The sequence below is a fragment of the Delphinapterus leucas genome, chromosome 1 (genome assembly GCF_059928025.1).
Source record: "Delphinapterus leucas isolate spDelLeu-1000000601 "Yukka" chromosome 1, BTC_Dleu_Yukka2, whole genome shotgun sequence".
Classification (NCBI taxonomy): domain Eukaryota; kingdom Metazoa; phylum Chordata; class Mammalia; order Artiodactyla; family Monodontidae; genus Delphinapterus; species Delphinapterus leucas.
Window position 1 is genome coordinate 142,347,865 of NC_143129.1, and position 12,297 is coordinate 142,360,161.

Sequence of the window (12,297 nt, forward strand, 5' to 3'; positions counted from 1 at the left end):
GGAAAGAGCATGAACCTTGGAGTCAGACGGGCAAAATTGAATGCAGCCCTCTTGCTGGCTGTCTGACTTGGACAACTCATGCCCCTCTCTGACTGCCAGTGTATTTTCTGTACGTAGGCGTCATCTGTCACGTGCCTAGTACCATTCCTGGCTCAGGAGGGATGCCCAGTAACGTGGAGCAGTTACTACTGTGCAGAGTTAGATAAAGGCTCCTTTGCAACTTTTCTGATCTTGCTTTTGCCTTTAACCGTGGTGGAGGCTCTTCCTCCATCCCCCACTTCACGTAAATCATGCGTATCATTTGAGACCTGGCTTTAGTCCCACGTCTCCCTGAAAACTTCCTCCGAGGACCTTGCTTCAGAGTCCTGTTTCCCTCCTCCAAATCCCTAGGACAATACTCAGTATAATATGTATGCTAGTTATTCCTGGGCCAACCTGGGCCATGACTTCTAGTGTTCTTAACTTGTTTTCCTATCTTGATTTCTCGTTTCAGTTTTAAGAGGTTTATGTATTACTTCCCTGACTCGACTGTAAATTCCTTGAGGGTAGAGGAAGGCCTTATAATTTATTGCCATCTATAATTTGTAGCTCTGTTTTTTCTTCTTTTTTGTCTTTCCATTCTTTGGAAGACGTGGCCTAGCAGGGAAGGTACATTATTTAGAGTCACAAAGGCCTGGGTTTGAAATAATTGGCAGCCAAATGAAGATTATGTGACATGGAAGAAATTACCTACCCACCGGGAACACTACTTTCTTCATCTCTAAAATTGAAAAAATAATAATACCCCCCATAGTATCATTGATGGCATAAAGAGTGCATAATTGGTCCTCAGTTATGATGTTTGTCACCACTTCCCTGGGCCTTACTAAGTGTGCAATAATGAATATATCTATTTTGTCAGGATACCTTAAAAGATTTGCTCTGGAAGGCTTTGCATCCCACAGTCCCACACGGAACTGCCCATGCAGCCAGCCCTGTCCCATCCATCAGAATGTAGGATTCTTCCCTGTTCCTCTCTTAGTACATTGGTGGCACCTTCATTTATGAGACACCGCCTTTTTATGAAACTGTGTTTCTTCCGTTAGACTGGGGACTTCTTAAAGGGAGTAATTCCATTTACTCATCTCCTCAGGGAGACGACTCAGGTAGAGTGGAGAACACAGACAGATGTGGAAACAAACATAGCTGGAGTGAATCCTGGTGAATCACATCTTCTTATTGGCTGTGTGAACTCTGGGCAGGTTTCTTGACCTCAGAAGCCTGTATCCTCATCTACACAAAGGGAGGTCATAGTACCCCTTAGGGCTGTTGTATGAACTAAATGAAAAGTAATGTATGCAGAAATGTTTATCCCGGGATGTCAGTTACGTAAACGATGCTCACAAGGTGTTGGCTGAATTAAACTAAAAAAGATTTAATACTTATTTCTGTTTTCCACTGATCCATTATCTTATTATTGCTGATGATCAACACTTGTCACATTTTCTCCCTGGCACTTTGCTACAGCAGTTTAAGAAGCATTAGGACTGTGCTTGCAACCATATCGAGCTCCTTGGAAGGGAGGTGGCTTTGTTGAAATTAGCAAGGCTGTGTAGGCGTTCATGCTTTTGTTACCCGATCGAAAAGACTTGTCTGTTTTTCCTTGTTGGCAGAAAGGAGACAAAAAGAAGTTGCTTAGAAGATAATTGGCTCTTACGTATTAAATTAACTGAAAGCTAGAGTTAATCTCCAGGGAGATAAACTACAATTTGAGGTTTGAGATCTTGGTGATGACAGCAGGGGAGAGATCATCAAAATCCAGATTCTTTCTCTTCTCATGACTGTATTAGCAGGTATGACGCTAGGGAGAGAGGATCAGAGATAGAGCAGGTTCCCTGGGGCAGTGACCCGGGTACCACCATCTACATCCCTTCCCTTCGGCAAGCATTTAGTGACTGTCTCCTGGCCACGCAGAGGTGGGCCAGGAGCCGGATGTACAGAAATTCACATCCATTATTAATGAAAGCTTTGCTGTTGCAAGTAATGCAAGTCAACTTGAATGGACTTAAATATAACAGAGGGACACATCATAAGGACTGAGAGTTGTCTCACAGACCTAAGGAAGGGCATGTGTGAGCTGAGCCTCTGGAAAGATGAACCAGGAATTTTCAATCAGTAAGGACCCCAACAGTAATTTCTCTCTGTGGTCACTTCTTCCAGGACATCTTTTCCCTTGGCTTTTTATATGATTTGCCTTTCTCTTACCTAGGCCAATGGCAGGAAAAGTTGGCCACCCAGAATTCTATAATCTAGTCACAAGGAAAGATGGACTCCTTTCTCTGCTTCAATTCTCAATTCCCAAGGGTGGGGCTCTGATCCACACAGCTTGGCCCAGGTGTCACCATCTGGTTCAATCAAGAGGGGCCAGAGGGTCGGGTCATGTTGTATAAACACGGCCACTGTGATGATACCGCTCTGTGGGAGAGGGCGGTCAGCTGGGGGTTCAATCACTGAGATTGGACAGATATCTTAAAAGTTGTCTAGTCTTGATGAATGAGGCCAGGTCCCAACTCTCACATAGTCAGTGAGCTAAAAGCAGTAAAAAAGAAGAAAATCGGTGATGATGTCACCGATATGATGATGTCATCATATATGATGATGTCATGCTCAGAAGAAGCCATGGTTTTTCAGCATTGACGTGGTTCAGTCTGAACTCTCGGGCTACATTTAAACTGGAGTGAAAAGAACTCATATTTATGGAGCACCTCTATGTCAGATGGACCACTGTCACACATCCAGGGTACATTCCTAAACATCCAGGTAGGTCTTGTCTATTCCATACTGTAAATAAGGAACTTACTGTGACGTAGTGGGGCCTGGGGCCCTCGTGGCAGAACAGGCAACAGGAGGTTGCCTCTGTCCGCTCCCGAATCCCGCACACGCTCCACACAGCTGGAATTTGAAAGGCCTTGAAGGGAACATGAAGTCACCCGGTTCCTTTGGCTTTGTCTCCATCACTGGTTGGAATGGCTTTGTCTCAGGAAGAGACACTGCCTTCCACTCAGGCTCCCTAAGCCAAATTCAAGAGTCATACTTGATTCCTCCCTTTTCCTGTCTCTCCCACAGACAATCTATGAATGAGCCCTGTCTGCTCTTCCTGCAGTGTCTGTTTTGATTGAGCCCATTTCTCTACGTCTTAATCCACCCTCCTTGTCTCCTCTCTCACCTGGATCACTACGATACCTCCTGCTTCGACTTCACGCCCTTTTGCCAAAGAGCAGTCGGAGAAATCATTACAAAATGCGGCCATACAGGACAGGAATAAAGACGCAGATGTAGAGAATGGACTTGAGGACATGGGGAGGGGGAAGGGTAAGCTGGGACGAAGTGAGAGAGTGGCATGGACGTATATACACTACCAAACGTAAAACAGACAGCTAGTGGGAAGCAGCAGCATGGCACGGGGAGATCGGCTCGGTGCTTTGTGACCGCCTAGAGGGGTGGGATGGGGAGGGTGGGAGGGAGACGCAAGAGGGAGGGGATATGGGGATATATGTATACGTATGGCTGATTCACTTTGTTATACAGCAGGAACTAACACACCATTGTAAAGCAATTACACTCCAATAAAGATGTTTAAAAAAATAAATGCGGCCATTTACCTGCATAACCCCCGCTTGCCCCCGTCCTACTATGGTGTTTCGCTGGGCTTAGAACTGAATCCACACTCCTTACCTGACCTTCTAAAGCGACACATGAAGGAGCCCTGCCTCCCTCTTTCCTGTGCCACTCCCATCCCTTCCCCCTTGGTTCTGCTCCCATCACACTAGCTTCTTTCTGTTTCGCAAACAGGCCAAACGCACTCCCTCTCGGCATGACTGCCCTTTACTCGTTGTTCACATCCCCTTTCAAATGTCATTTCTCCAGCAATGCCTTCCTGGACCAGCCTGTCGAAATTAGTTGTTCCCCACCCTGCCCCCAGTCACTCTTCATCTCATCAAACTGTTTCATCATCTTCATAACACTTATCACTCTCTGGAAGGATCTCGTTCATTATTTATTTACCGGCTAATTCTCTTCCTTTCCCTTCCGATGAGAAGCTCTAGGAGAGCAGGGGCTTTCTCTCTCTTGTCTATGACTCTTCCCTGGGACCTGAGCCAGTGCTATGTAGTAGGCATTCAACACATGTTTGTGGCTTGAATGCATGACTATTAGGCTGCCTGTGTTAGAAATCCAGGGGCGTCGGGGTGGGGCCTGTACCCTTGCATTCATTACTGGCAGTGTCGGGGGGCGGGCACTTAGTCACTGTCTATTCCAGCACATTCCACTTAAACCCTCCATCATGGGGATTTATCTCTGAGTTTAATCAAATGTAACATATCGCAGCCTCCTCAGTAAATAATTGATTTTCCCTGTCTGTTGTCTTCATCACAAATACTCCTTTGTACTCTAAAGAAATCATTTAATCAGTCGATAGCATACACAGCCCTCTTGTTTAGAAGGCAGATGGAAGATAAAGTGTGTGTCTCGCTCCCACCAGAATCTTCCCGGACCAAAGTAATCTACCTTAAAAAATAGTCTGCAAGCAAGTTGGCAGCAGAGAGGCCCAATTAAACCCTCTTGTTTTCTTTTCTTTTCTCTTTTTTCTAATGGAGGTGACCGCGTGAAAGTTGTAGCTGCTGCAGAAGTTCTCAGCCAGTGGCAGGCTGCACATGAAAGTAGAAACCCTCGTTCATTTGTGGCTTAATTAACCTCTGTCTGGGTCCAAGAGCAGGCTTTCAAATGCCGAGCATTCACGCACGTGGGGTGAGAACTTCAAACTGGGCGTTTCAACTGTCCTGCGCTCCGCTGTGACCTCAGCTCACCGACTAAATCCCACTCTCCCGCTTCTCTCTGTGCTCTCAGTCATCTGGCTTTTCGTGGGCAACACGTCCAGAGCTTACAGGGATTCACGTGTAATCCAAATCCTACAGACTTCCTTCCTTCGCCCTCATTGTTTCCCCCAATGAAGAACATTGGGAGAGGTAAGTTTCGCATCTGTGTTCACACATTTGTCTGTTTGGAGCCCACACACGTCTCCGGAGTGGAAGAAGGACGGCGGGAATAATGAAGTGTCAACTCTGATACATGTAGAAAGACTCCATGGAGGCGTTCTCACGGGGAAAAATCCATCTTCCTACTGTCTTCAGGAGGAGTTCTCAGCATTATATCTCTTTGCACTGTTTTAATTGGAAAGATCTTAACTGTCCAATGATAAGGGGTTGGTTAGATAAATTACGCTACATCTATAAAATGGGGATGTCAGGCAGCCACTAAGAATCATGTTCCAAGAAATATTAATATGGAAGAAAAGATGCACTGCCCTGCCAAATGGAAGAAGCAAGCTACAGATGTACAGTATGAAAACATTTTTGAGAAATGTGCATTTGTGTGTGTATACTTAGGAAAAAGTTTGGAAGGGCATATACTCAAATGCAGCCACAGATATCCCTGGAAGTTATTCTGGATAACTTTCCCTCTTTTTCCTCTCCTGCGTTTTCCAAATTTTAAGATTTGAGCATGTTCCTCTTTGTAATTGGAAAGAAAAAAAAAAAAACAGTTGTTTTAAAGAATGCAAACAGAGAAAGTTTAAAAACGTATCTGTTATTTTTTCATTGGAAAACAAGATCATCTTCGCTTGTCATCAGCTCCCAGGACTTTGTAGATGCCTAGTATCTGCTATCATGTGCATTTGCCAAAAGGAGACAAGTTGTGAACTTTCGAAAAGGAAACCCCACTGTACCTCCCAGTTCTGGTGGCGGTGAGGATCACCCCGCTCACTCTGACAGACTCAGCTGCTCGCGACGGCTGGCAAACACTCCACAGTTTTGCCAGAGGCCTTTGAGTTGCATTTGGTGAGACAGCGTTAGCTCTGGATTTGCCTTCTTACTTAGGGTTAGCGTCATGGAACATCAAAGCAGGTTACATCATTGGGGCACTCGGCACTGCCCCCCGCCCCGAGCCCTCGTCCCGTCACTCTTGGATTATTGCAGGCACGTGCTAGCTTGCATCTCCACATCAAGACCCCCTCTCTATCGTCCATCAGAACTCTCTCCCTCAAATGCACTGACTTCGTACTGTCTTCCATTGAGTTCCCAGGAAACCAGGGGTGGAGATGGAGATTTGCTATAGGAAGCTTATTGGGGAAGTGCCTTCAGAATCAACACCAATGGGGAGTACGGGTAGCAGGGCTGAGCAGAGGGGGGAGTTGAACCCTGATGCAGCTGCAACGAAGGCCCCAGCTGATCTCACTCTTCCACAGGGAGCTCTTGAGTGGCCTTCAGTGTCGTCCCCAACTGAGGCTTGGGGCTTGGGTTTTTATACTCAGCCTCATCTAATCCAGTTATTGATTGGATGCAAGCTTCAGGGGGCGGTGGGAAGCGAGGTGAGGGGAACATGGCATTGGGTGAGGTTACGCTTTGGTGGAGGAGAGTTCCCTGACAGCAGCTCACCCAAGAGCCTTCCTGGGTCAGCATGTCAGCTGGGGGATGAGTCTTCAGACCTAAAGCTGGGTCTGGGAGACACACCGCATGTAGCCCACAGTTCACAGAAAAGGAAGTGGAGGTACTGTCAACATATGACGCCGCCCAGGAGCTGTACCGCTGTGTTGGGTGCTTCACACATATGCTTGCATAGAGTTCTTATGGTAATCCTGCAGGAGGAACGTTATTAGCGTCATTTGTGGAGAGATGGAGTGACTTGCGCTAGGCCAGGAGGCTCCAAATAACAAAGAGCTGAGGACCCAGGTCTCTCCTGGACTGTGTTCTTTCCCCTGCATCATCCTGCTGCTCCCCCACCCTTATGTGCGTCATCCTGTCTTGCCTTCATCCCCGCAGCACCACAACCATAACAGGACCCTTTCTGTTGCAAATGACAGAGACAAAAATCAATTCAATGACTGTTCAGTTGCCTTCTGCAATCCTATTTCTTACGCAGCCTCAAGTTGCGCATTCTCTTCCTTAAAACTTTTGTTCTGTTTTGTTTTCTCTTTTTTTTGCGTTTGTTTTTCTTTTTTTTTTTTAGTTTCTTATTGGGGTAACATTGGTTTATAACATTATATAAGTTTCATGTATCCAACCTTCTAATTCTACTTCTATATATGCTACAGTGTGCTCACCGCCAAAACTTTCCATCCATCACCATATAGTTGATTCCCTTTACCCATTTTCCCCTCCCTCCAGCCCCTTCCCCTCTGGGAACCACTGCTCTGTTCTCTGCCATCTACCTGTTTGCCTTAAAACTTCTTTGGATTAACTCCATTGATTTTTCAGCACTCCTGGCTCTGCCCTTTCTGAGCTCTGTGGTCTTGGGCCAGTCTTTACCTCTTGGAGCCTTAATTTTCTCATCTGTAAGAAGGGACTAATAGTGCATGTCATGCTAGGTTGTGAGGGATAAGAGAACAATGAAGGGGAACATATATACTGTTTAAAGCCCATTCTGTGCCTTGCACTGTGGCATCAACGTGAGCTAAAATATTGCACACCTGGTGCATTCCCTTACACCCTTAGTGGCGGCACATACTGGCTTTACCTTCTCTGCCCCTTGGCCACTAGGAAAAAGACCCAAGCCCAGCCATACAAAGACCTGAGAAAGCGAATGGTGTGTGCCATCCTCAGGCTCCCGGTAAGCAAGTGTGCACAAGGAAAGCTGCAGATGAGAAGCCAGGCTGGTTAGTCCTCGACAGGCCCAAGTTAGCAGCATATACCAAGCTCCCAGGCCTTCATGGAAGACGTCAGAAGGACTCGGCAATGGAGGGTTATAGACGTCTTTATAATCTTAAAACTGGAAGGTTTCTCCCTTTTTCTGTCTCACGGCTTCTTCCTCTTACATGGAGGTATGATTGGCTATTTTTCTATTATACCTGACTTGTGTTCGAGAAACGTTGCTAGGGGTTGTAGTGCCACTAGCCTGTTTCATAGCACCTGAGGCTTTGGGCACCGTGAAGAAAACTTAAACTTGACTTTCCAAAGTTAGAAAATGCTATGTCTGTATGTTTGGGGGAGGGTGTTGGAAACTCCAGGTAAGGAAAGTGAGAGCACTTTCCCTTACTCAGTATATACTTCCTTCTTCAGCAAATATTTCTTGAGCACCCACTCAATGCCAGGCACTGTCCTAGTTGTTTGAGATGCACAGAGAGGACAACAGAAGACAATGCCAGCCCTCCAGGAGCTTACACTCCAGCTAGGGGGATTCCCGGGCCTAGGTCCTTCCTGCCTCAACATGCTCTCCTGCACCAGGCGTCACCACATGGAGCACGATGCACACCCCACACTTACTTTTTTAGCATGGTAGTCTCTCCAGTTTCCCTTCACAGAAACTTTAAAGTGGTGTTTGAAAGGACAGTGCTAGGAAATTGTTGGGCTAAGGATCTGTTGGAGTGGCATGACGTGGCCAATGATTGTTTTCTTCTGTTATTGAACTTATTAATACAATTTTTATAATAGATTTTTAAAATTAAATAACAGCTCGCAGAAAAGGAGAACAAGTAAATACTAATAGACCTTTGTCAACTAGGAAATTGAAAGAAGGCCCAACCGTCAGAGCATAAGAATTGGGTCACAGGTGGGGTCACCAAAGGATCCTGCCTTGTACTTCTGTGGTTCGTAATCTGACTCTGCCTCAGAATCATTGGCCAAACTTTGACAATGCAGATTGCCAGGCACTCACATTAGAATCTCTGGAATCTGAGGACTTGGTTTTCTACAGAAAGGTGCCCATGGATGCCAGATACCCTTTATACAGAGCTCTTTCCAGAAGTACCAGAGAGGAGAACTTGTAAAGAAAATGTATGTATGAGTAATAGGTTGAATATTATTTTAGCTTTTGAATTAGTTTACCTTTTAGCAATGATGACAGCAACCATGTTCATAAAAGTGCCTTTTAGCAGCCCCCTAAGTGTGTCATTCCCCTTGTTCTGCCCACTACCCAGCTAGTTAATTACACAAAAATCAGCATTCTCCCCTACACAGTCAGCATACACAATTTCTTGTCCATTGCAAATCAACACCTGGATAACGGCAAGACAGAATTCTAAGTAAAATAAGTTATCTCTGCTCCTGGGCCCTGAAATTCCCCCCACAATCTGTTCTTACATTGGACAGCCTAACAGACAATAGAGCTCTCTCAGCAATGGACAGAATGATGTTGGCTAGGCTGGGGGATGAGGGTGGGGGGAAACCTCTTTGAGATTTTCTTATCATCAAGATGGACGGCCTAGTAAATTCAGAGAGATATGCAGAAGGAGGGAGGATGTCTCAGTTTGGGTACTGGGTTAATAATTCATAAGGTGATCTCCCTGTAGCCTTCAGGAAGGAACATCCTGTTCCTAATTGCACCCTTAATCCCAGGCAACCAAAAAAAAAAAAAAGTTACCAGATAGCTGATACCATCACTTCTAATGCAGTATGACTTTGCTACGGTTAGCTTTGGACCACTGGTGCTTAATGTGAAATATATTATTTGGGGAGGAGGAATGCAGTAAAAATATTTATTGAAAGACTGCCATGTGCCAGGGAGTGTGCTAAGAGCCAAATGTGTATTGTCTCGTGTAATTCTTCTAACTGTCCTAGAGAGGAGTGCAAATAACTATAGTTTCGTACAGATGGAGAATCTAACCCTCAAAAGTTAAACACCTTTCCCGGAATCGCACACACACAGGTGGTCCCAGAGCTACTGCTGCGCCTTCTGACCGCAGTGTTAGGCAACCGCGCCCCTCACTGGCAGCATAGCCTTGTACCCCTGACCTTACTTCCCTGTGCTTCTGTCCCCTCTTCCTCTGAATGGGATGCAGTCTTTGCCTTCAAGATTGTTCTGACTTTTCAGTAAGACTGTATGTGGAAATGGGACAGACATCCTTGTTTTCAGATATCATCCAGGTTTTTCTTCCTCCTTCCTCATTCTAGCCTCCCTGTTACAGACTGAATGTTTGTGTCTCCTCCCCCCACACCCTCTAAAATTCATGTATTGAAGCTCTACCTGCCAATGTGATGGTATTGGAAGTGGGGCCTTCGGGAGGTAATTAGGGTTAGATGAGGTCATGAGGGTGGGGCCCCCTTGGTGGGATTAGTGCCCTTATAAGAAGAGGAAGAGATATCAGAGTTCTCTCACATGCTCTTTCTCTCCACTAAGTGAGGATACAGCAAGAGGGCAGCCATCTGCAAGCCAGAAAGAGGGACCTTACCCAGAACCAAATCTGCCAGCACCTTGATCTTGGACTTCACAGGCTCCAGAACTATGAAAAATCTGTGCCTGTCATATAAGCCACCCAGTATGTGGTATTGTGTTACAACAGCCTCAGCTAAGACACTTCCTTAGATGTTTAAGTATCTAAAAAAGAGGAGTGAATACTCAGCTTGATATAAGAAATATCTTGATGTTGACCTCTACTAGACAGGAAAATACTGTAACTGTCAAAAGTTAAAAGAATTAAAAGGATCCACAGCCAGACTGCCCACATTAGAAAAAAACAATCTTGGCTCTTGTGTGGGTTTCTGTGGCCATGCTCATTATCTGGGATGAGTGGGGGAGGTAAAGAGAGAACAGTCTTGGGTGTGAAATCTCTTTTGTTTGGCCATTAGCCATCTTTAGTGAACGGCCTGGAGTGGGAGACTGATTACTGATTACGACTCCAGTCCATTCTGTGGGCTCTCTGCCTCAGTGTCATGAAAAATGCTAATTGCCTGCTTCTTTGGGCTCCTGACTTCTGACAGAGAGGCTTGTTTTTGTTGAAGTTTCTGCAAGGTCACTCCCAGTGTGGGACCTCCACGCTGGCGGTGCCTTCTGCTCCAAGACAGGGACGTGGTGTTCTTCCTGACAGCATCCTTGAAGCCTTTGCAAAATGGGGAGTTTACTCGGTGCCCTGGGGACTGTCTCCATTTAAATTCAGAGTTATTTCCCGGGTTATGAGATGAGCAGGTTGTGATGAGGCTGAGAACCGCTCTTCCCTAATGGGATGAAGTGCAGTCAACAGTGAACTAACTGCAGGTGTGACATTTACTTTATCCCATTAGGACTTGTATTCCTTGAAGACTTAGTGAATCACACTCATGGAGTGGATTTGAGATAAAGTCTGTACGGAAGGGGTTTGTAGTGACCCTGTACACTTTCCCAGTGTGATCCAGACTCTGGGAGTCCACTAGCCTCTTTTGAATAAATAAATAAATGCATTCATGTATTGAATTATTCAATACAGCTGAGAACTGTGGGTCCACTTTATGCCAAGCACCATGCTAGGTTCAGAGAACACAGATGAATCAGTCCCTGCCCCCACCCTCAGGGAGCTAACATGTAGAGGAGACAGGCATGAAGACAAAGTCAGTGAGGTGCCCTGGTGCTGTGATAGATGCTGTGAGTGAACTGAGTGAAAATGTGTCTATTTGTTAGGCAAATGCCAGGCTCCGGGGATACCTTGGCTAACAAATCTAACACAGTCCAGGCCTTTCTGGAGCTTACAGAGGAATGAGAAGGAGGAATTTAAACGGATTATTACAAATGAGATTAATTTGTTGCAAGGAGGCAGGGGGATTATCAGGAGAATACTATGGACACATCTCAGAGGGGACGTCCCAGGTAGACCTCTGGGATAGAGAAACCTGGACACATGGCATTGTGCTGAGACCTCAGGTGTCCAAGGGGAGGGGCGAGAGGAGGGGGGAGGATAGGGAAGGGTGGTGGCTTCAAGGCCCAAAGAACAACAGGTGTAAAACTGCAGAGCACAGTGTGCTCAGAGCATGGCTTGTTGGAGGATCTGGATGAAGGCCACTGTGGCGGGAATGTGAAAAGTAAAAGGGAGGGTGGTCCAAAATGAGGTTGATGAGTTCAACAGGGACCATATTTACGGGGGCCTTGTAGGATATTTAAGGAGGTTCATTTTAGTTATACAGAAATATACCTATTTTAGAGCTGTATGCTCAAAAATCTTTTACTGATAGAGATGTGATTAAAACAAAAAAAGAAAGAAAGAAAGAAAAATGCCCTGGAGACCTTCTTCTGTGGACTCAGGCAGACCTGGGATTAAGTCCTGGCTCTAGTACTTACCGAGGTGAATCAATTTAAACAACATGACCTCTCTGAATGTCTGGCTCTGGATCTAAAATATGTGGATAGGACCCACATACGATTGCCTTAACAGTAAGCTGAGCTCTACAAAGCACGGCCATGGTTAGAGTCTCTAAATATTAGTTTCAAATGTCATCATAGACGGTTAGCTCTCAGAGATCTCTGGAGAGCATTTTCTCTCTATGAATGCTCATTGGTACATGGGGAGGCTGAGCCTCCAAG